The sequence below is a fragment of the Marmota flaviventris genome, chromosome 10 (genome assembly GCF_047511675.1).
Source record: "Marmota flaviventris isolate mMarFla1 chromosome 10, mMarFla1.hap1, whole genome shotgun sequence".
Classification (NCBI taxonomy): Eukaryota; Metazoa; Chordata; class Mammalia; order Rodentia; family Sciuridae; genus Marmota; species Marmota flaviventris.
In genome coordinates, this window is record NC_092507.1 from 42,056,168 (window position 1) to 42,082,057 (window position 25,890).

Sequence of the window (25,890 nt, forward strand, 5' to 3'; positions counted from 1 at the left end):
CTTACATAAAAACCTGGATTTGTGGCTTCATTAGAAACATCTGCGTGACCACAAGTGCCGGGGGTGAGTCAGCTGTGCGTCCCCACGGCTCCCTGCCACCTTCGGCCTCCTTACCCCTGGCCCCTGGGCCTCCAGACCCCCAGCATAGACAGCAGTTAAGGGCTTTGCGTCCCTAGGTTAGAGCCCTGGTTTGTAAAATGCTTTCATCTATTTCAGGCCATTTGGTACTTACCCGTGACAGAGGTGTTAATATTGTCCCCAATTTATAGGGGAAGAAACGAACTCTGAAATGTTTCGTGACATACTTAGGGTTACTCAGGGTGAAAAATCACAGCAACAGTAATAAATAACTCATATTTGTTGGGTATTCATATGTGCCAGGTCTATTTTAAATACTTTGCAGGTTTTCATTAATTTAATCATCACAACAATTTTATTAGATATTTTCATTATCCCTAGTTTATAGATGAAGAAATTGAGGTACAGAGAGGTTAAGCAACTTCCTCAAGGTTAAACAGCTGGAACGCTCTCAGCTCAAGCCTTCTGAATCCTAATCTACACTTGTCCCAATCTCTTTCCTTCTTTCCTGCCCCTTTCTTTTCTTTCTTCTTAAAATTTATTTTTATGTTTGTAGTTGAATCAGTTTCGGGAAAGGAGAATGCATCTCTCTGGGGACCATGAGGCTTCTCAGTAAGAGGTCGTTAGAAAAGAATTTACAGGATTTAAGTTCATATTAGATGTTTGGGTAGGGATTTTAGGAAGCAGGACTTTTTTTCTGGATTGGATATTGTCAAGGAAAATTCTATGATTAGACATTCTTAACAAATTTCATCTAGAAAACAGGAAGACTAGAACAGGCTAGACCTGTTGCTGATAAGCTGCCACCGTCACCCCATTAGCCAGGATTCTAATGCCCAGTGACCTTGCTTTTTTTTTAGTATTTACACAAGCTCACTGAACATCTGGTTTTTCTGTCTCACTCCTCAGGTATGGAGTGGCCTTGTGTGACACTGGTGTTCTGACAACCCTGCTGGGGGCGTCAGGCTACTTTCTGGACGTCAGGGCCTGCTGTCTCTCTCTTAAAGTGTCCTAGCATTGAGTCCAGTGTCAGCACAGAAAGAAGAAAGAGCATTTCTTTTGTACTTCTGACTGTTCCATATCCCCCTGCCCAGCCATTTCCAGATTTAAATCAGGTAAACACTGAACGGAGCTAGTCAAGGCCAAGGTGGAGAAGCAGCTGTTCTGTGAGGCAGTTTATCAGCTTTGTCCAGGAATTAATTACCCTCTCAGCCCTTGGCCAGGTGATCCTCATTTTCACATGGAAGACTGCATCATTTGTATTCTGAATGACAGGTTTACCCAGCGCTTGCCACCACCTCAATAGTCATATTTTAAAAAATCCACCAGGGCCTTGGTCCCGGTTCAAATTTTTCTCTAAACACCATGGTATAGTTTGAAAATCTTTTGATCTGTATCCCAGTGTCCTTTGGGCTTCCATAGCACCTAGTTTGTGCTGTGTAGAACTATTCGTAACATATGTATACTTCAAAACATCATGTGTGCGTGATAAATACGTACAGTTTTACTTGTCAACTAAAAAAATAAGCTATTTCCCAGCTTCTTCATGTTAACCTATTTCATCGTAAAATAGGTGTCTTCTGTGATTTCCATAATCCAGATTCAAGACTTTTGCTCTGATTTGGTAATAGACTATGAGTAAGCATGATACCTTTCAATCTGCTAGTTATGCAAGTGTTATAAAAGTCAGGGACAGTCCCTGCTCAGCCCTTTGATAGATCTGTGGCCTTGAGAAAGTCACATAACCCATTAGAGTGTTCACTGTTTCACCTGTAAAATGGCCCTGACGACCCAGGGTACTGTGAGGCCCTCCATGGTGCCTGGTCCTTGTAAGGTGAAGCTACTGCCACCATCATTCTTAAATCCTGTAGGGGTAAATGCAAACATCTTGAAGGTAAGGCCCACCTGAGGTTTCACAGGGTCTTCCTGGCTCTTAAGACAGACTCAGTAGTTTGTGGGATGAATTCAAGCCAGGAACTGCATCTCTGTTTGAAATTCACTTAATGTTTACAGGATCCCAGCCTGTGCCAAGTTCCAAGGATGCAAACATGTGGGGAACAGCTTCACAGGGAGACAGAGTATAAACAAAGTAATTGCTATACAGCAGGGACATCAACAGAGGAATGCAGAGGGCAGAGGGTGCTGAGAAGACCTCTCTCTTTTCCAAAATAGGCAAATCTGTGGACCCCAGCTTCCAGTTAGATTTTGTATTTTTGTAAATTTGTTCCCTGTCGTATCTTCCACACTGAGAATGGTGCCTGACATGTAGCATAAGCCCAAGGAATATTGAAAGAATATAGCAAAAGAGGCCTATTGCCAGCTGTCAGAACCCCCAGAGTCTGTAAATAAGTTAATTTGATTAATTAATTAGCATAAAGATGAGGACCTACTATGCAGGCACATGAGAGGGTTCCTGCTTTTAAACAGCTCATGTTCAGTAAGAAATATTGACTGACAAAATTCAAATACAGGATATGTGCAGACACAAGTCACTTGCCAAGAAAATTACTTTTCCCTTAGAAATTATCAATGATCTAAATATTTACAATATAGACTAAAAATCAAATCAAGCCAGTTTAGAAAGATTATTATTTTATTATTATTTATATTTCAATAATGAAACTGGGTTTATAGGCAGGAAGATTTGGAGTCTCAGAAATTTTATGATGAAAACCCAAAGCAAACTGCAGTTTGGAAGAATTCCCTGATAAAATATTTCCATTTTTCTAGAACAGGCTCACTGGGATCCAGCAATGATGAAGTTTAACATGTTTCTCCTTTTTTTTTTTTTTTTTTTTTGTAGCAGGGATTGAGTCCAGGGGCACTTAACCATTGAGCCACATCCCTAGCCCTTTTTATATTTTATTTAGAGACAGGATCTCACTAAGTTGCTTCGGGCCTCGCTAAGTTGCTGAGATTGGCTTTGAATTTGCAATCCTCTTGCCTCAATCTCCTGAGCTGCTGGAGTTACAGGCATGGACCACTGTGCTTGGCTATTTTTTTAAATTAAAAAAAAAAAAAAAGAAATCCAGATAGGGTCTTACTGTGCTGCTTAGGGGCTTGCTAAGTTGCTGAGGCTGTCATCAAACTAGTGATCCTCCTCCCTCAGCCTCCTGAGTCACTGGGATTACAGGCATGGGCCACAGTGCCAGGCTAATCCTACTATCTGACAAATAAAATTCTACATATTTATATAAGAATGTTTCATAATTCTATTATTAATTACTAAGTGCTACTATTAACTATTTCCATCAATGTTTTGTTAATACAATAGCATTATGTGGCAGAGAAAAATACTAAAGCAGAATATTTCAAGTAAATTATTTTATATATATCTTTTTATTTTTCATATATATATATATATATATATACATATTTATATAACTTATATATACATATGTATATATAAGTTACCTTTTTAACTTATGGACATCTTTTCAAATGAATAACTAATTTCCCCTAAGGCCTTAATAGTGCATGACATACCTGTTCCATATATATATGTATTTGGAGGGTACTGGGGATTGAACCCAGGGACCCTTTCCCACTGAGCTGCATCCCAGCCCTTTTTAGTATTTTATTTTGAAACAGGGTCTTCCTAAGTTGCTTAGGGCCTCACAACATTGCTGAGGCTGGCCCGCAACTTGCAATCCTCTTGCCTCAGCCTCAGATTATAGGCGTTTGCCACCACACCTAGCTTTTTCATAGTTTCATGTTAAAGTAAGTATGTATATATGTGTGTGTGTATATACACATATATGAATATAAACACACATATATATGTATATGCACACATACGTGTGTGTGTGTGTGTGTGTGTGTGTCTTGAGAGAGGGAAATTCTTAGTGTACATTAACAGCATACAGTCAACAAAGGAATGAATATCTGACAGTGGTCCTATGATTATAAAGGAACTGAAAAATTCCTATCACCCAATGAAGATGTGATGTCATACTGTTGTAGCACATGTGACTCACATGGCTGTGGTGATGCTGGTTGTATATGCACCCACTGCGTTGGTATTGGTATAAAATAGAACCTATCCAATTACATACAGTGCAAAATGCTTGATAAAGATACCAAAGGGCTGTGTTCCTGGGTTATGCTTTTGCTATACAGGACTAAACTTCGTACCACTATTTTAGGTCGAGACATGAGGCCACTGCTTCAGTGTGACATAGCATATTGTTTTACATCGGACTGAGTTTGAGGGAGCAGAAGGAATACATTTTAATGAGGAATTTGATTTGCTGAGAGGTGAGGTCACTCTCTTTGGGATGACCCTCCAACACCAGGCTGTGTGCCTCCTGCCACCTCACTACTTAATTTACCAGCAAGAGCATGGGCTCCATCATCAGGATCTCTCTGCTCTTACCATTCATGATTAAAGAAACAAGGCCAAAACCCAAATTGAAACAAAAGCCACCTGGATTCATGATTCTGCCCCTTTTTGTTTTAGGAAAAAAAAAAATTTATTGCCATCATTTTCAGAATGCAGCTGGAAATTGAGTTGTACATCTAGCTGCTGGCCCTGGATGACCTCAAGTAAGAAGCCAGCTGCACCTCAGCATGGAGATTGTTCCGTTCAGCTCAACCTCCTGAGCCCCTCTGCCACTTGGGCACCTGGTTGGACCCCAGGGCTACAGAGATGCGGAGCTGGAATTCCTGCCTCCAAACAGCTTCCTGGAGGAGGTGTCAGCTGAGCTGGGCCTTAACTGATGAAGGTGACCAGGTGCAGAAGGGAGAGACAAGGTACCGTATGAACCAAATGATGGAAACAGTGCAAGGCACTGGTGAGTGAGATTCAAGAGCAGTCTGGGAACTCTTCCTGTCTTCTATGGTTCTCCATGGTGTGCTGCCTGCCTGTGTGTCCACATGCATAAAGGGTGGAAGAACGGGCCTGGGCTCTATAGGCTGGTTGTGATTCCCACCAGCGGTAATCAGTGTCTGACACTTGCAAGTGGCATTGCACCCTTCCTCCTACCAGTGCACAGGCCCAGCCATTTTTTTGCCAGACTTGCCCTGTCTCTTTCCTCTTTTATCTAAAAAAGAAGATACTGCAAATAATATGTTCGTTGTCAAAAAACTAAGAAAAAACTAAATAGAAAGTCTCTGCAATCCAATACCAAGAAATCTCTTTTGGTTTGTACTCCCATTTTTCTTTCTTTCTTCCTTCCTTCCTTCCTCCCTCCCTCCCTCCCTTCCTTCCTTCCTTTCTGGAAGGCACTCAATCACAGAGCCACATCCCCAGCCCGATTTTGTATTTTATTTAGAGACAGAGTCTCACTGAGTTGCTTAGTGCCTAGCTGTTGTTGAGGCTGGCTTTGAACTCTCGATCCTCTTAACTCAGCCTCCTCAGCTGCTGGAATTATAAGCATGTACCACCACACCTGGATGTACTCCCATTTTTCTAGGTCTAAATATTTTTTTTTCTTTTCTTTCTTTTTTATTCCTTTGTTCCTTCCTTCCTTTCTTCCTCCCTACCTTTCTTTCTTTCTTTTTTTTTTTTTGTAAAAGCCTACATATTACTTTTTCTTCTTGTTATAAAATTTACCATTGTAACCAATTTTAGGCAGACAATTTTGTGGCATTAGGAACATTTATATTATTATGCCACCATCACCCCCATCCATCTCCAGAATTTTTTCATCTTCTCCAGCTGAAACTCGGGACCCATGAAGCACTGGCTTCCCACTCTCCACCCCCAGCCCTTGGCGACCACCACTCTGTTTTGTCTCAATGAATCTCACCACTCTAGGAACCTCCTCTGAGTGGAGTCATAACAATATTTGTTCTTTGCTTCTAGTCTATTTCACTTGGAAAAATGTCCTCAAATTTCATCCACGTTGTCAGAGTCTCCTCCCTTGTTCTGGCTTAATATGCCATCATATGTATACATCACATCTTACCCATTATCTGTCCATGGGCACATGAGTTGCTTCCACCTGTAGCTAGCTATTGTGCATATATTGCTTTTTAACTTATGGACATCTTTTCAAATGAATAACTAATTTCCCCTAAGGCCTTAATAGTGCATGACATACCTGTTCCACAATTTACTTGGCTAATCCCTGAGGGTAGAAATTGGTTTTCTTTTATCTTCTCTCCTCCTCCTCCTCCTCCTCCTCCTCCTCCTCCTCCTCCTCCTCCTCCTCCTCTTCTTCTTCTTCTTCTTCTTCTTCTTCTCTCTCTCTCTCTCTCTCTCTCTCTCTCTCTCTCTCTCCCTCCCTCCCTCCTATTGTATACATTATAAGTATACCTTCCCTCCCTTGCATAAGCCAGACTATTTTCCTCCAACATGTCATGGTGGACCCCAGATCCCAGACCCAGAGGTTCCTGATCTCTCAGCTCAAGCACCATCATAGAGGTATAGTGATATACAGGTCCCAAGTTCAAATTCCTGGGAGAGAGCTGTCCTATCTAGGTGCAGCCTCTGCCTGGGGCAAGAGGGATTACAAGGAGAACAAGTCTGCTCCTCACATAGAAATCACACCTGGAGGACTGACTAGGAAACTCCAGAAAGATCTACTTCCAGAGGGATCCCATACCTGCCTGGCAACTCTTTCTTGCACTTCCAGGTCTCAGGCCTTGATGGGATCCTTCAGTTCTTTGCAAACTTGTGAATTAGTATGACTATTCTGCAGGAAGGAAACAGTGACCTCAAAGGGGGCTGTTCCCTTGCAAGGTGAAGGGGGGGGAGGGTCTACTGCTGGAGCCAGAGAAGCAGCCAGGAGAGTCAGAGGGGAAGTCGAGGCTGATCAGGCAAGCAAGCCAAGCAGTAAATCCCCAACTGTTCTCTCCTCCCACCAAACCAGAAGCCAGAAGACAAGGGTACCTAGTGATGAAGTCCACTGGGTTCAGCCTCTTGGGTCCCAGAGCAAGGCAGGGCAGGATGGAGAGAGGATGCAGAGGTAGGGATGTCTTAGTGGAAAATAACCAGCCCAGGTGGTGTGACCATATTTGTTTAGGACACAGTAAGTACTTGAACCCTGACTCTGTCATCTCACTCTGAGACTGAGGATAGATGCAAACTAAAACTTTTATTTGCAGACTTTGGGAAGGCAATGTGGTCCTGTGACAAAGTGTGGGTTTTAGAGTCAGTCACATCTAGTTACAATCCAAGGCTCCCTGCTTCCCAGCTTTATGCCTTGGGCATGTTGGTTTACCTCTCAGATACCCAGTTTCTTCATCTCTGACACTCCCACTCCAAATATTCTTTTGCTTCAGAGAGTTAATGATTGACAGGCTTAAATAAAATCGCATAAAGTGAAGTTTTGAGCCTGCGATATAATAGGTGCACCATGGATGGTGATTGCTATAACTATTGTTCTTCTTTGCAGAATTATCTTTAACACAAAACATCTGGAAACAGCCTAGAATCTAACAATAGGGGAATGATTAATTAATGCTTGCAGTTCCACCCCCCAAAAAATACAATCTGAATACAATGGTGAGACAGTGTAGCTACAAGGGACAATGTCTCCCATATAAATTAAATGAAAACAAGAAATCCAAAGTCTAGTTTTACTATCTTCTTAAGTACAATGAATATAATTTTTTTTAATAGAAATAAACAACATGCCTGGTGGGTGAAAGAAAAGTGGCACAGGACTGATCAAACACACACCTGGGATATGAAATGGGTTTATTGTCAGGAGCCTGACAAGGCTACTCTGCACAAAGAGAGGGACAGCAGCAGCAAGGAGGGAGAGCAGCAGCAACTCCCCCTTGAGTGTTACCTTTTATAGGCTAGCATCATGGCTGCGTGCTAAGGGTGGGTTTAGTCTTGACTAACATGGTAAGCATCCCCGAGCTTGTGGAAGGCAAGTTTATTTCTTGGGAACAGAGACAAACAGTTTTCCTATCTCTCAAAGCAGAAACAGGGAAACTGGCATGTCCTTTTATCTTCTCAAGGAGAGAATAGGGAAACTAGCTCATCCCCAGGATTTACCTCGGGCTACTTTCTATTTCTTGGGAATAAGAACAGTATTCATAAAGGGCGGGGGTTGGGGAGGAAGATGGTTGCAGTTATGCTAACAGTGGGGATCATGGGTATTTTTTTTTAGTTGGTTTATTTCTTTTAATAATTTTTAGGTGGTTTTAATAGAGCTTCTAGAAATATAGTATTCAAAATTATATAATTATTTGGCCTTACCAAAAATAATTGCTTTCTAGGGTGACTGTATCCATTTTCTATGGCTACTGTCATAAATAACCACAGATTTGGTGAATTAAAACAACATACATGGGTTCCCTCACAGTTCTGAAGGCCAGAGTTTAAAATCAATGTGTCTGGAGGCCACGCTCCCTCCTGAGGCTCTGGAAGATGGTGCATTCCAGTCTCCCCTCCCAGTGCCTGGTGGCCGCCAGCAGTGCTAGCCTTATGGCAGTACCACTCAGTCCCCTCCTCTGTCCTCATGTTGCCTTCTCTTTTGCCTCTCTGGTCTCCCTCTGCCTGGCTTTTGTAAGAACACCTGTTGTTGTTGGATTTAGGGCCCACCCAGAGAATCCAGGATGACCTTCATTTAATGACATCGGCATAAATCCTTCCTGAATCGCATCTGCAGTGACTCCTACCAAATAGGGCAACATTCACGGGTTTCAGGGATTAGGATGTGGACGGAACTTTTTCTTGGGGGTGGGGGACACCATTTGACCCAGAACACACTCACTTAAGAGAATTCAGAAAAGTGAAATCAGAATTCAGATAAAAACAGCACAACAGATGGTGGTGGTTGAGGGAAACACAACACTAAGACATAGAAATATGTGTTGAATGAATGGAATGAATTGAAAGGAATTGAGAAGGAGCTATAATAGAAGTCTGGGCTCCTAGACCTGTTTCCCAGCCTCACCAATCAGACCATGGACTTATTAAACGACTGCTATCTTCCCATCATGGTGCTGAACGTCCCTCTTTACTTCCTGATCCAGTTTTGCCCCAAGCTTGTGTCCTATTTGATAAATCAGGGATGTGTAAGTATGAAGAGATGGAATATGTAAACAGACCCTGGCTGGACCCCGTGACAGTGGAACTCTGACCTTCAGTCTCTGCAGCTCCCAGCCTGGGGAGCCACAGCCTCTGCAATAATGGTCTGGAACAGCCAGGTCTTGGTCAATTTCTATCCACTTTCCTTTTTTATGGCTTCCACTTAAAACTCAAGACCAACCAGAGAGAAATAAATATATTCCTCAACCGATTGTGTAAAGATGACTACTTCTAGGCAGCCCACCTCCAGCTCCCCAACTCTAATAGCCTCCATTCACTTAGAATCCTAAACCTCCTTTCATTTCTACTATAAAGTTTTCCTGCTCCTTTACCTGCCTTTGAGTCCCCCCAAGAGTTGGTGGCTGACTCTTGCTCAAACAAATTCTGAATCAACAGCCTGTCTATTCTCATTCAGGCCTATTGCTACAGTGCAGATGCTCTCTCCCATTCTGCTCTGAATGCATGTAGACTCACTACCTCTTGGTTGTGCTCATAGCCTGTGAAGTTGAGCCATGGAAACCAATGCAGCACCTGGCATATAGTAGATGCTGAATAAATCATCATCAAGTGAATGAAGAGCCCTCTAAGGTTTAGGTAAAGTGTGATGTTGCAGATCCAAGCTTTTAGAGCAAGTCCATGGGGATGAATCCAGAAGAATTGTTTTTAGGGAGATTATAATGAACTCTTAGTTATTCTGATTTTTTTTTTTAAAGAAAATGGAGTTTTCTGGTTAATTGAACTTCCTGGCTGACCAAATTGGGTGGTCTGAATGCCCTCATAGATGCCACTCACTGAACAATCCTTAATGCTTCTTAGAGAGCCAGATGATGTTAAAATTTCAAAATACTGTTGTGAAAGTTGTGGGTGCCCAAGAGCAAGGCTAGTCACATCAACTGTGCTGAAGCTGGATGGTGCTGGCTATGGGGGCTACGCTCAGCCTGGGGGCGGCTGGTGAACTACATGTCCAGCAGGAGCTTGTTCTCTTATTATTTGTTGCTCATAAGATTGAAGGTAAATTGTTCTCATCTCCTGTGGAGTTTCTTGATCTCTCGGTTGTTAAGATTGTGCATAAGGCAGGAGGATTGTGAGTTCAAAGCAGCTTCAGCAACTTAGCAAGACCCTGTCTCTAAATAAAACACAAAAAAGGGCTGGGGGTGTGACTTAGTGGTTGAGTGCCCCTGTGTTCAATCCCTAGTATCAGGAGGAGGAGGAGGAGGAGGAGGAGGAGGAGGAGGAGGAGAAGGTGGATAAGTGCACAGTTGGGTGGTTAAGGGAAGAAAGGTCTGAGGTGGCTGATGAGGAAGGCAGCGGGCCACAGAAAGGAGACTTAGCAGACGACCCCTGAGAAGCTGCTCTGCCCACGTGCTGCTAGACCACCAGAGTCCTCCAGGTCCTCCAACTACCCAAAGTGTGCGTTGCTTCCAAAGCATGGAGACGTTGATCTTCCTGAGCATTGCAAAAGGTTTTTTTTTTTAATTCAAAACATCCTTTCCAAGTTCTATTTAGCTCTTTTTATAGCTGTGTTTGGACAAGCTGAACAAATGAAATTTACTTACCACTTCCCATGCAGGGCCTTTGGTTGATCACTGCGTGTTCTATGTTTTGAGTAAAATTTGAATGAGTGCTTCAGCAAGAATTCTGCCAAGGGAATTCACTTTACCACAAAGGCCAAAGACTGTCCTCCCTGCCTCTCCCCGTCACTCCACCCACGGTGGATTCCCCTTCTCCAGCCCACCTGGCCTTTCTCTTAGTCTCTGCACATGCCATTCCCATTGCTTGGAAGGTCCTCTTCTCTCAGTCCATCTAGTGATCTAGTCTTTTAAAACTCAACAGGAATTCACAGATACCCCAGAGTGTAAATCCCTGTCTGCTCTGTGTGCCCACACTGCCTCTCCCCGCCCCAACACTGACCTCACTGCATATCTGCTCAAGTCTCCCCACCCACCAAATTGGGTGGCCTGAATGCCCTCATAAATGCCCAGTCACATCAACTTTGCTGAAGCTGGATGGTCCTGGCTATGGGGGCTACGCTCAGCCTGGGGGCGGCTGGTGAACTACATGCCCAGCAGGAGCTTGTTCTCTTATTATTTGTTGCTCATAAGATTGAAGGTAAACTGTTCTCATTATCTCCTGTGGAGTTCATGTGGCAAGTCCCATGGACTCTTTTTTTAAAATATTTTTTTAGTTATAGATGAACACAATATCTTTTATTTATTTATTTATTATGTGGTGCTAAGGATCGAACCCAGTGCCTTACACATGCAAGGCAAGCGCTCAACCACTGAGCTACAATCCCAGCCCCCCATGGGCTCTTGAAGTCACAGTTTCCTCATCTGCAAAATAGGGGGAAACATCACTATGGAGATGGGAGAGGATGAACCAAGCAGGGCAGTGTTTGGCACATAGTAAACATGAACTATTGTGAAGGATTGTCTTAGACATTTACCAGAATGTTCTTTATTCTCCTTCTTTCCCCCTACACACACACACACACACACACACACACACACATACACACACTTTACATGGCTGCCCTGGGGTCCTCTGTTTGCCCCAGCAAATAGTTGCCAGAAATGGGTCCATTCAAAAAAGATGGTAAACCCTCAGTTTAAGCACAAACTGCCATGGTCTAGAGTCTAGATCTACAGTGTGAGACAGAAGCTGTTTTTTTGTTGCTGTTGTTGTGGGGGTTTTGTGGGTGGGGGGAGTGCTGGGGATCAAACGCAGGGTCTTGTGCATGCAAGGCAGGCACTCTACCAGCTGAGCTATATCCCCAGCAGAGACAAAAGCTGTTTTTTAAAGAGAGAATGAAAAGGCAGAAGGAGTTTTCCATCTCCTGTCACCACCCTGAGCTCTGAGCTGGAGGCTAGGAGGTAGGGTCTGGAAAAGGAAGGGATCTCTAGCCCACCCAGCCAGAGAGCACCAGAGTCCGTTCCAGATTCCCTCCTTTCCCTTCTTCCTCTTGCTCTGTGCCCCAGAAAACTGGCCTATGAATATACCTGTGGGCCCCTTTGTCCTGTTTCTAGTTGGCTTCAGACAGGACAAAGAAGGCAGGAGGAGAGTGGGGTGGGCTCATTTTCTCCCCTGCTCCCTTCCTGCAGGGTCACCACAGGTTGGGAGTATTCTGATCAAGGTTGTGTGTCTAGTCAAGGTGGCCTCTCCACAGGAGTAAATACGCCAGCCCCATCAGGCAATAGCGACGCCTGTGTTACTAAGTAGCTCAGGGATGCTGCGTTAGCCGTGGGTCTCCCACACCCTGCCCTCACCTTTGTAAATGGTCCCTTTATCAGCTCTCCACAAATTACACGACTTGAGCATAGCCTCTGCTCCCTGCCCCTGCCTCTCCACATCTGGCCAGGAAGAAACACATTAGTGTTCTTCCTTAAACTTGGGGGAACCCAGGAGTACAGAAAACTTGTTCCGTGCTTAACTCTCAGGAGATTTTAATGAGCTGCTGCCTTACAAATGTGGCCGGTTACAGGGATGTGGGAGTAACAATAGATGCTGGGAGGCTGTGTGGGCAAAACAGGGCTAGAGATGGGCCCCTAAATTTTCCCCCAAGGTGACCTTAGTTGAGAGAGAGACAGAGAGAGAGAGAGGAGAAGAGAAGAGGAGGGGAGGGGAGGGACAGACCCAGCAGATACACTGCTGGTGGGCTGTCCATCAGGAAGTGGCTGAAGTCTTAGAGTGCTATGAGAGTTAATTTTATGCATTAACTTGGCTGGGCCACAGCATCCAGATACTTGGTTAAATATTATTCTTGATGTTTCTGTGAAAGTGTTTTGTGGGTTAGCTTAACATTGAAATGGGCTGACTCTAGGTAGTAGCTTGCTTTCTATGACGTGGTGGCCTCCTCTAGATAGTGGAAGGCCTTAATGGAACAGAGACAGGCACCCCTGAGCAAGAGGGAGCTCTGCCAGTAGACTGGCACTTAAACAGCAATACTTCCCTGGGTCTCCAGCCTGCTGGCCTCCCCCGACAGATTTTGAACTTGCATCTCCAGAATCACATAAGTCAATTCCTTACAATACGCATCTCTCTCTGTCTCCATACACACACACACACGCACATGCACACGCACACATCCCCCTCCTCCCACCCACCGTTGGTCCTGTGGCTCTGGAGAACCCTGACTAATACAAGTACCTTCCCTGCCAGGGAGTCACGACCGGAGCCAATCAACCGCAGCAGACTGTCTGGGGCCTGGTTTGATTGCGTGTTTGTCGCCTCTTGGCAGACATGGTAAATTATTCAAGAGTGGGAAGGCAGTTCAACACACAATGGAATGTCAGCCCTGATTGCTTCCACCAGCCCCTGCTGCCACGGAGCCATCTAGTGACATCCTCTCTACTCCGTGTACTTCCCCTCTCACTGCTGCCACCTTAGTCTGAACCATCACAGAAATTCCCAGCCAGTCACCCAAGACCCTTGATGGTCTGACTGCCCCTAACCCCCAGCTTCCCTCCTCCCACTCCCAGCTTTCGCCCCACCTGCCAGGTGCGCAGAACTCTTGCCTGCCACTCACATAGTCCATGCCCCTTCACGCCTCTGGGTTTTTCATTCACCTAATGAATCTCTAATGAGAGCCTGCTGTGTGGCTCCCTGTGCTAATAGATTGTCTCTCCAGTTGGTTCTTACACAGCACCCCTATGAGCTGAATGTGCCCATTTTATAGAAAAGGAAGTAAGATGCAGAGAGGTGATGACTTGCTCAAGATCACTGTTGGCAAATGGCAGAACCAGGATTCGAACCCATAAAGTCTCACCCACAGCCCATGCACCTAATTGCTAAATAAAACAGCAGCTAAGCCAGATTCTGGGTGTTAGGAATTTCCGAGCAAGGGGCTGAAAAAGCAAGAAACACAAGTCCTCACACACACAGGGCAGGAGTCACAGCACCATCTCTCAATGCTCCTGTTCTCTAGGGATATTTTGCATGGAAGGCACTCTAGGAAAACACCCACCTATAATCTCTGTAGCACATTTTTGCTTTCTGCTTCACCACATTCAGCTTCCCTTCCATTGTAACCCATGACTTTTTTTTTTTTTTTTTTTTTTTTTTGGTGCTGGGAATTGAACCCAGGGCCTCATGCTTTCCAGGCAAGCACTCTACCACCGAGCCACATCCCCAGCCCCCAGTGACATTTGTTGTTGTTGTTGTTTCACTTAATTGTTTTTGCAGTACTGGGGATGAAACCCAGGAAGCCAGGGCCTTGTACATGCTAGGCAAGAACTCTACCACTGAGCTACATCCCCAGTCATTTTTAATATGAGAAACAGGTTTTCACTAATATGTTCAGGCTGGCCTCAAACTTGCAATCCTCTTGCTGGAATTACAAGCATGCACCACCTCGCTCTGAATGAATGACATTATTATAAGATATCTAAAGATATTTTAAGGCACAGAACCTGAATTAAGCTGCCACAATCACTCACAGAAATTTTGGTGTGTGTAAAGAGCCTGATGAGACAAGGCTGGCAGTTCCTGTCCTGGATTTCTGTTTAACCAGCTAAAGTGGCGCCACCGTGTGGCTAGACTGTAACCAACATTTGTGATTGGCTACACAGCTTTGAAATCACACTAGCCTCGATTAACTTTCATTTAAATTGGGGAAAGTTGCATTATTATTGGTTGTTGTTGTTGTTGTTTTGCAAGTGTATTTTTCTGGGGGAGTTCTGGAAGAATTAAACCCAGGCCACTTTACTACAGAGAACATCCTCAGTCCTGGGTTATGTTTTTTTTGTTTTGTTTTTCTTTGTTTTTTTAATATTTATTTTTTAGTTTTTGGTGGACACAACATCTTTATTTTATTTTTATGTGGTGCTGAGGATCGAATCCAGTTCCCCGCGCATGCCAGGTGAGCGCATTACCACTTGAGTCACATCCCCAGCCCCAGTCCTGGGTTTTGGTGTTTTGTTTTTTTGGTTGACAGTCTTGCATGCTGGCCTCACGCTTGTGATCCTCTTGCCTCAGCCTCCCACGTCACTGGGATCATAGGCATGTGTCATCACATTCAGTGAGTTGCATTATTTTAAATGTGTAGAAATGGAATCAGACTTCATTAATATTTTCTATCACACGATATCATATTCCCGTATTTTAAATGTGGGCTAAATGTGACTTCTCCATGCCATGTGGTAAGAGCCATGATCTAGGTGAGCTCTGGGCATGGGAGTTTAACAGGACCCTGAAAGGAGGATCTGTGGAGACTTCCCAAAGGAGGTACCATGTGATCTGGGTTTGGGGGGAGGTTCTTAAAGGAACACACACAGGGGACAGCAGAGACAAGGGGAGAAGGTCCAGGAATATGGAGCAGAACATGACATGCCAGAGTCCTAAAGGGACATCAAAGATTCAGAGACTAGACCCTGAAAGGGGCGTAGAAGCAGAGATGGGGCTTTAGGGGAGGGTCAAGACCAGGTCAGGAAGGGCCACGTGTGCCCATGGGAATGGGCCCTTGTGCTATAGGAGTGGAAGTCACTGAGGGACAGAACTCCTGTGTTTAGTAGCAGTGTGAATAGTGAACCAGAAGAGAGAAGAAATCACAAGAGACTGGGGAATAGTTAGAAGACTACTGTGGAAGTATCATATTCATTAATTCCACAAATATTTACTGAATCCCTACTCTGTGCCAGGCACTGTTTTAGGAACATATAGGACAACAAAACAAAGACTGCTGCTTTCAGAGAGTCTGCGCACTATTGCAGGGAGACAGGCAAAAATACCCAGAAATAATAAACTATATAATATCTCAGTGTTCAGAGCAGTGGGAAAAAATGAGGCAGGGAAAGAGGACAGAAAAATGCGGATGGGGTTGCCATGTTTGATAAGGTGATCAGGGAAGGCCTCAGTGAGGAGTTGAGGGAGAGGCCTAAGGGAGCAAGAGAGGGAAATATCCCAAGTCCTACGGCATTCCGGGCAGAGACTGCAACAAGGTCAGAGGCTGAGGTCACCTCATACCTGGTGGGATCTAGGACAAGCAAGGAGACCAATGTGACTGGAGCAGAATCAAGTCAGGTAAGGTATGGATGTGTGTGAGTGTGTGTGTATGTGTGTGTGTGTCTGTGAGAATGAGTGTGTGTGTGTGTGTGTGTGTTGTCAGAGAAATTACAGGGGCCAAATTGTATAGGACATGGGTTGTTGAACTTTTTCTGTAAAGGGCCAGGGAGTAAATATTCCAGGCTTTGTGAGCTATCGGGATCTTTGTTGAAACTACTCAACTTTCTTGAAACTAGACACTATAACAGGAAAGCAGTCAACAATTACATGCATAAGATGAGCATGATTGTGTTCCAATAAAACTTTATTTACCAAAAAAAGGGGGGCAATGGGCCAGAACTGCCTACGAATTGTAGTTTATTGACCCCAGTGTAGAAGATTGGAGGTCATTATAAGGTTTTAATTTTACTTTGAGTGAGATGGAGAGCTGTTGACTGTTGTGAATTTAAGTGAAGAAGAAACACACTCTGATCTCATTAGGGTCACTCTGGTGCTATGTGGGAACAGACTGTAAGGAGCTATGAGTGGGAGAGAGACCAGCTCCATTACTCACTCCAGAGAGATATTGGGCAAGTCACTCAACCTCTCTGGGCTTCATTTCTGACTTTGTAAATTGGGGTAATAGTAATACCTCCCTCATGGAGCTGTTGTGAAGAGTAAATAAATAAGTATATATAAAGCACATAGAAAGTGCCTGGCACATAGTAAGCATTATGTGCCTGCTTACCACCTTTATTTTTTTAATATTTATTTTTTTTGTTTTAGGTGGACACAATTTCTTTATTTATTTTTATGTGGTGCTGAGGATCGAATCCAGTGCCTCGCACTACCACTTGAGTCACATCCCCAGCCCCTTACCACCTTTATTAATGCAATAATTTAAACAAAATATAGTGATGACTTGAATCAGGTTATGCTGGTAGAAGTAATAAAAAGTGACCTGATTCTGAGCTTATTTTCAAGGTAAATAAATAAAATTCCCAAATTGATAGTATATGGTGTGGAGAGAAATAAAGGAATTCAGGAAGAGTAACTTTTTTTGTCTGAGTAACTGAAAAAAATGGAGTTTCTCTTTACTGGAAAGAGAAAGGTTGTGGGAAGATCAAGTCTGCTTGAGGTTAGGTCAGAAGAGAGCACACTGAGTCCAAGGAGGTAAAAAGGAACCATCAAAGATGACTGAGATGGAGTGGCCAGCAAGGAAGACAGAAAAATAGAAGGTGTGGCATCCTGGAGTTCAAGGGAAGAAGGTACTGTAAGGAGAAAGGTGTGGTCAGGAATACCAAACTTGGATAGGTCAAGTAATTTGAGGATAAGAAATAACCATTTGGGAGCCAGGCATGCCTGTAATCCCAGCAGCTCGGGAGGCTAAGACAGGAGGATTGTGAGTTTAAAGCTAACCTTAGCAATTTAGCAAGGGCCTAAGCAACTTAACAAGAAACTATCTCAAGATAAAATGGGGTGGGGATGTGGCAATGGTTAAGTGCCCCTGGGTTCAATCCCTGGTATAAGGAAGGAAGGAAGGAAGGAAGGAAGGAAAGAAAGAAAAGTAGGGGGTGAAAGGTGAGTGGGAGCAGACTTAATATAGAGTGGGTACAGCCAGGTACTGTGGCACATGCCTATAATCCCAGCAGCTTGGGAGGCCGAGGCAGGAGGATTGCGAGTTCAAAGCCAGCCTCAGCAAAAGTGAGGCACCAAGCAGCTCAGTGAGATTCTGTCTCTAAATAAAATACAACAAAGGGCTGGGGATGTGGCTCAGTGGTTGACCCTGAGTTCAATCCCCACTACCAAACCAACAGCAACAACGACAAATAAAGAGTGGGTACAAAGTATTGCGGACATAAAGTAGAGGCAATTGTTTAGGGGAAAGATGAAAAATGAGACCACAACCAAGGTGAGATATGAGGTCCAGACAGAATTGACAAATGATACCAAAGCAATCAATGTTAAGGGCCTACACCAGGCCCTTGGAAGCAGGGTGGAGAGGAGAGTAATCCAAAGGCATTTTCAGTGAAAAGGACCTGGAGACCGTTGAGTTCTGTGGAGTGAAGGAGAAGTCAAGGCTGCCTCCCAGGTTCCTGGTCTCCGTAACTGAGAGGATGGTGGGGAGCAGCATCCCTTCTGTATACTTTGGTGGCATCTTGGGCATGCTGTGCTTGCTGCATGCCTCCCACTGTGGTGTGATTATTTGTTTATGAGTCTACCTGCTATTTGCAGGCTGTTGTATTTCATATTTATTTCTGTAAGACTGGCACAGTAAGTGCTTGGAAATATTCACGGAACTGAATGAAGCACCAGCTACTGGAAGGCAGAAATTCAATTGTTTTAATAAGACAGCAATTTTGTCCTTCTTTGCCACACTCTTGAGCAGGTTCCCTCTGTTCTATCCCTTTACATCTCTGCTTTCTTTCTGGAGATGTGGATGGATTCTTGTCTGAGATGCCATAACTCAACCATATTTAATACAAAGACGTGGTTGGCATTCCATCAGGATTCTGGAGCTGAATGTAACCACCAGCTCACCAGGGCCACAAACAGCTCTTTCAAGTTTACTGAAGTCTTTTAGATGTAGTTGTCCATAACCTGATGTCTTACAAAGCTGTTCCCATATAACGGAATCTGAATTTTTTAAGAAGTTTTATTCAATGGTCACAAAACTTTGGTGTGTACAGCTGCCTCCACATTCAGAATCTACTCCACAGACTCCCCATTTTTTTGCTTTTTAATACAAGTGAGTCACCCAAGCTCCAGAAAGGCAAAACTTTACACTGATGAAAGGATCTAATATATCAGAACATCCCAGAAGAGACTTTTTTTTTTTTTTTAGCATTTTGAATGCTTTATGGACAAATGTAACTATTGTGAAGCCTCCAAAATCCAGGTCCATCTGAAGTATATTTTCTCAGACAGTAGCTCCACCCCAGAATTCCCCCCATCCTGCTTGCCCATGGAAAGCTGAGGTATGTGGATGAGGTGGTGGGAGAAGCTAGTAGAGTAGTGAAGAGGGTAGACTTGTGAAAGCAGCAGTGAAAGTCTGCCTGTGCACCCAGGGTGTGTGTTCAAGGGACCTAGACATCCTCCCCAGATTGTGCTCCAAGCTTCAAGTTAGTGGATTGGAATCTAATTAATTCCAATTCACTAATTACATTTTGAATAGCAAAAATGTATTTAACAGTGATCTTAACTGTGCATTAGAATGTTCTAGTGAGATTTATAAAGTATGCACATTTATATAAAGTATGAGATTTATAAAGTATGGAATCAGCATTTCCAGTAATGGAGCTTGGGCATTTATACTTATAATAAGCAAACAAGATGATTCTAGTACTCAGCCAAGGCTGAGACGCTCTGGCCTACGGCTTAGAATTCTCTTTAATTCTGATCTCCAGATAATTCCGATTCATTCATCAGTTATTTGTTGAGCTTCTACTGTCTGCCAGGCATTGACCTTGCTGAGGAGGAAAAACAAAAGAACCAGTGGAGAGAGAGCATATGATAAAGGCTGGGCAGAGAGGGCTTTGTGTGGGATCCCAGGAAGGAGGAGTGGGATCAGTCAGCTTGCTCGGTCAAGAGCAGGAAGGCTCACCTGTGTGAGGGGACAGTGGGGTAGGACCAAGTAGGAGCAACAGGAAGTAAAAAAAAATTGCATAGCATTCTATATGTTGGGAATGACTTTAGTTCAGCCAGGGAGGGCAGAGTAAACTAGGCTAGGGAAGAAATTAGAAACAAGTCCATAAAGGGGAGCTAAGCTAAGGAGTTTGACCCCTCGTTCTCAGTGCTAGGATTTTAAGAAGACTGAATGTTGGCAAATAGCAAACACAATAAATCTTGGCTCTCATCATTAACACTATTACGTTACTATTCTTATTATTGTCATGTTTGTGTTCTAGAAATATTATACCAATGTGATGGAGAATGGGCTAGAGGGAACCTAGACTGGAAAGAGGGAATGTGGTTTTAAAAAAAAGAATTAATTAAATAAATTCAGTTAAGGAATAGGAAAGATAGGGAAGAGGTGGATTTTAAAGGAATCAGAGGACTTGGTTCCTGCAATAATTTAAAAACTCACATCTTGCCAGGCTGTAATCTCAGCTACTTGGGAGGCTAAGGCAGGAAGATCTCGAGTTCAAGGCCAGCCTGGGCAACATAACAAGACCTCCATCTCATAAAACAAACAAAGCTAAGACCACCAAAAACAAAACAACAAAATCAACAAAACCCTCACATCTTCATATACCAATTTGCAAATTTCTTTCATGCAACAATTGTGAGACGGAGTAGAAGGATTAGTCTGATTTTATAAATAAGGGAAACTAAGGCTCAGAGGTAAACTGACTTATTTAAGGTCATGTGACACATCCATGGAGAAATGTCTATCTGACTTCCCAAGGTACTCCTGCTACATCCCGATCCCACCTGTAAGGTGCAGAAGATGGAATACCTGTATGAACACTGGGAAGGTTGGGGTCCCTCCTCCTGGTTGGTGTGTAGAGTGGACTGATTTGACCTTAAAGGGACTCCTTGCTACTATTAGCTCCACATCCCCAGGTATGAAAATTTTGAGGAGCTGGAGTCCCCAACATTAGGATTCTTAGACAATTTTGAGAAGGACCCATATCTGGTTCCCTGCTTTCCCCGACATGGTCTTGGAGCTGGCTGAGTATAGAGCAACAGCAGAAGGACAGATATTGAAGCCAATGGCAGAGGGGTGGTGGTGACCTTATCTTGAACCACCTCTACTTTCTTTCATCTCTGTTTCAAAGACATGTCCCCTTTTCCAACCCTCCCCCATTTCCTCCAAGACACTCTCCATCAATTAATTTAATCTCTGCCTTCCTATGGACTCTCTCTTGGAAGACTTCAAATTTGCTCCAGCCTCACCTATTCTTAAAGAGCCACCCCATCTCAGTCCTGTCATTTTCTCAAGCTATGCCCTGTAGAGTTGACCAACAATTCCATTAATGCTTCACAGAGGAATGAGATAGTGTCGAGCTAATTTTTGCCTGTCATCTGACTAGGCTCTCTGATTATCTTGAATTCAAAGTTGTCTGCCTAATTTATTATGACTCCCATGACGAATAATGGTTTACCAATGGGTCTCGATGGCCACAGTTTCTTCGTCTGAGGTTTCATGGACCATTTCTATGTAAATGTAGTCATTTAATGCTACTTACTCCAAGAGATAGTGCATCAATTAAGTGTGTCAACTGCTATTAATGGAACAACCCAAGTCCACTGGCTTAAACATATGATACAATATGAACAGAGGTGATACTTTATTAACCTATTTGCCTCAGGGGCAAGAAATCCAGGAGAAGGTATTTGAGGGCTGCAGCAAGTCCTCTACAAAGTCTCCAATATTCTAGACTCCTGTCTTTTCATGTTGCCACCCTTGATGTGTTGATATGATGGCCCAAGGTGGCAATGTGTCTACAGGTATCTTCCAGATAGGAAAAAGCAGGAAGAGGCAAAGAGGTAAAAATAGGGCCTTGCTAGCCAAATCTTTCACTCTTTATCAAGAAGACAAAAGCTTTTCTAGAGTCCACACCCTGAAGACTTCTGCTTCCACCACAGTTCACATGACCACCTTGGCTGGATATAGCAAAGGAGCAGAATGTTCAGGATGGACTGCGTCTGTCAACCAAGGTCTGTCATCAGACAGCTTCACATTTCCCCCATAAATATGGGGAAGATTTTGCTAGCAGATTAGTTGAGTAGAAGAGAAGTTATAGTTACTAATGTTTCATGTGTGAGAACCTGTATTAAGAGTATTTTTTTGGTACCACGGATTGAACCCAGGGACATTTAACCACTGAGCCATATCCTCAGCCCCTTTTATTTTTTGTTTAGAGATAGGGTCTTGTTAAGTTTCTTAAGGCCTCTCTAAATTGCTGAGGCTGGCTTTGATCCTCCTGCCTCAGCCTCCCGAGCTGCTGAAATTATAGGCATGCACCACCATGCCCGGCTTTAAAGTATTTTAATACAGCATACATCCTGTGAAATAGAGATTATTATCTCCCTTATCACATAAGGAAACTGAGGCCTAAAGAGGTGGAATAACTTATTCAAGCCTATACAACCTGCAGAAAAGTATTTTTTTTATTAAAACATAGATATGCTATGACCCAGAATGAAAAATCTTCACTAATTTCAGAGATTAAAATTGGTGGCTGCATAGAAATCCCATGTGAGCTGTGCCTTGAACCTCCCAAAGGAACACTTCCCTCACTCACTAGGGGTACTTCAGTGTGAAAGTAAGAACAGCCCCATCTGCCAACATGAAGTTAGGATAACAAGATATACACCAAAAAAGTGAACTTCTGATAAAGACTTCAGTCATGATGCCATCAGGAACGTGAGTGACAATGTCTCAAGGTGCCAAATGGCAGATGAAGGGGAACGATGGGAAGTGCTCTGTGTTGACAGGAAAGAGCCATTATGAGAGAGCCGCAAAGGTTGGTGGGTAGAATGGGGTTTTGAAAGGAAGGAAAATGTTGTACAAGAGAGGAGGGGATAGTGAGCATGTTCTAGCTTATGAAAAATACATGTCCAGACTACAGAAGCCAGAACAAATTTGGAGAATTTCAGGGTGAGAGAAGAGAGAGAGCCTGGCTAGAGAAAAAGATCCTGAAGGAGAGAAACCAGAAGCTGTTCTAAGAAGGAAATCTAGGCTGGTTCCTGAGGGATGTCCTCTGAGATCCAATCTCTCTTCTGTTCCTTTCACCCACAGGTCAGGGGTTACCCAGACGTTCGCTGAACAGACCTGAGCTGCCTCCAAAGGGATCTGATTACTTGATGTCTTCTTCAACCCAATCTACTTCCAGATGAATCCCAACATCCTCACCCAAGTGTGCTGCCCAGCCCAGCCTTGACTTTAAAGTCACATGTTACTCCAGGAAGAACATCCAACAATTGACTAAGGGATATAATAGAATGATTGGGAAAGGATCTTGGTGTTTTAAACAAAAAGACTATTATCAATTAGGCCCTGGACAAATGGGCCAGGGCACCTAAGAAGGGGTGGGGATGAGGAAAATAGTGCAGCCACTTCAGCCCAACTTCTCATCCCACAGCTGGGCTCACAACTTGACTGATCTCTTCTCCAAAGGATCCTTTCCAGGAGTGGATAAAAAGGCATCTTTGGGCTCCGTCAGGGCAAGCTTTTCCATCCTTTTCCAATATTCAAAGAGGCTAAATAGCATCTTCCCTTTCTCCTACCTACCCAAGCCTTCACCTCCTCCCCTATTCCCATTCTCCATTGCACCCTTGTAAACAGGGACACAGAACTCTGCCAGCTCAGATGACCATTGTCCATGTCTGAGATGCATAAATTTGGTTCTGTGGGCCCCTACGTAGGGTGTGTGGAGAGAGAGTATACACTATGCTGGATATATAGCATTTATTTTTTTCTTTTTTCTCCCTGTTCTGGATATTGAACTCAGATCCTTGATTATGCCAGGCAGGCACTCTACCAATGAGCCATAGCCCTAGCCCAAATGTCTATTGCATTTTCCATTACCCACAGAACCTCATGTCATGTAATAAGCTCCTTATGTCCTTGTCTTTGGTTGTCTCCAATAGTTCCAACCAATGTTAGATTAGTTGTAAAGTTAAAAGGAACAATTTTTTCACACATCACTAATTCCTCATTGATTGGTTTAATCAAATATCTAGTGTATCCACAGGTAAATTTTAAAAGTTTCTTTTTGGGGCACAGAAAGTAATTGTACACTTTGGTTTTACATACTTTCTTACAATTACTTTTTAAGGGTTTATAATTCATTATAATAAATCCCATTAAATCAGGCAGTGCTTTTCAAAGTCTGGACTATGAATTTTTTATTTTAAGCGATATTTGGTCAAGGTAAAATCCAGTAAAACCTGAGAACTTCAGACTCAAGCCATGTTAACTCTAGGTACTAGCAGTTCCTGTCATTTCTTTAAATATTTGAGGGTTGCCATATCTTTTTTTCTTTTCTTTTCTTTTAAACCAGGGATTGAACTCAGGAGCACTCGACCACTGAGCCACATCCCCAGCCCTATTTTGTATTTTATTTTCACTGAATTGCTTAGTGCCTCACTTTTGCTGAGGCCAGCTTAGAACTCGAGTTTCTCCTGCCTTAGTCTCCTGAGCCGCTGGGATTACAGACGTGAGCCACTGCACCCAGCAAAGGGTTGCCATTTCTTTGTTCATACTTAACCAACTGGATCTTTTTTTTTTTTGTTGAATGTGAACTCTCCTGCTATCCAGTTAAAGTTCATTGTTTTTAAGAACTTTTTTTTTAAAAAAATATGAATATTACTTTAACCTGGCCACTGTGTTCTGCTTTTACATAGTTGATTAAAAACAGAGCTAAACCCTGGGGATTACTACAATACAAACAATTTATTCTTCAGGACGTTTCTCTAAGCAGATTAACTTTCTTGACCCTTGCACAGCAAGATATGGTCTTTCTAAACTCCCAGCTCATGTTATCCTTAATGTGGTACAGTCCCCAGGGCCATCTCTAGGGAAGCACTTACCCACACCAGGACCCAGGCCAAATACTTGGGTACATAAATGAAAACAAAGTCCCTGCCTTAGAGGACCTCAAAATTCATGGTGAGAAGTGTATAAACAATTAAATAGCTCATCATTAACTCACAATACAGCTGTACATACAAAACAGTAAAGGAGTGTGAAAAGTGCTGTGGAATCAGAGGAATTTGTTCTCTTGGGGAAGAATGCTGAGAACTGAGGAAGACTTCATAGAGGTGGTACATTTTGAAATGGGATTTGCGGGACGAGGAAGCATGTACTAGGCAGAGTCAGGCTTGGTGATGCACACCTGTAATCCCAGCAGCTCTGGAGGCTGAGACAGGAGGGTTGCAAGTTCAAGGCCAGCCTTAGCCTCAGTAACTTAGTGAGAGACCCTGTCTCAAAAAAAAAAAAAAAAAAGTTTACTAGGTAGAGATGCATGAAAAGAATATTCTAGGCAGTGAGACAGCTCTTTTAAAGAAATGGCATGGAGTAAGGACAAGAGGTGGGGATGGGATGATGAGTAGTTCAGTGTCACTACAGCACGGAGTGCTTCAGGTGACATGATGGGAGACGGAGAAACAGGTGGGAGCCAAGATTCAGAAGGCCGTGGACACTAGCCTGGTGGATAGATTTGTTCCTATTGGCCACATACCACAGAAGACTTTTGAGCCCCTTTTAACCATTAGATTGGTCCTCTGTCTTTAGAACTGACCAGTGCTCTTCTACTAGTCCAATATTTCTTCCTCTGATCCCCCAAGCTCTACCCAGATCCAGATATCTGCCTTAAGTTTCAAGGCTCTGAAAACTGTTAGGGTTTCGGGAGGGGGTAATTGATCTTTTTTTTCAGAAAGGATTTTACATGCTCTTTCTGACACTATACTCAACACGCAAATGGCACTGGTGTTTTGGACTTGAGCCAGTCGGATCTGTTCTCTCCTCAAGGGAGAAGGATTATCTAGATAATCAGTATATTCCAGTTTCTTGCTTAGTTCTTCAGCATTTGTAATCACTATTGAATGAATGTTAGAACTGGTTTGTGATCTTCCTGTTCAACTGGTGGTCACCTAAATAGATAAGGACAGGGCTGAGACCAAACCTCAGGTCTCTTAACTCCCAATCCAGTGCTCTTTTGGATGCACTCCAGCCCCTGACTCTGCCTGGCCAATATGAAAGGAACAGAATGTACTTGGCTGCCTCAAACCCACAGGGTCCTGATTGAGAGCTGGAGCTAAAGGAAGGTCGTGTTCCCAGAATGGAATTCTGTTGTGCCTCAGGCCAGACAGCATAATTCTATGTCTTTTGATAC

General features: G+C 43.4%; 1 long non-coding RNA gene across 1 annotated transcript; it reads left to right on the top strand.

Moving 5' to 3' along the window:
• Positions 1-24,681, top strand: LOC139707452 (uncharacterized). Its single transcript, XR_011709021.1, has 3 exons — positions 1-63; positions 4,570-4,830; positions 22,794-24,681. It is a non-coding gene; the product is annotated as an uncharacterized lncRNA (long non-coding RNA).
• The last annotated feature ends 1,209 nt before the right edge of the window (positions 24,682-25,890 follow it).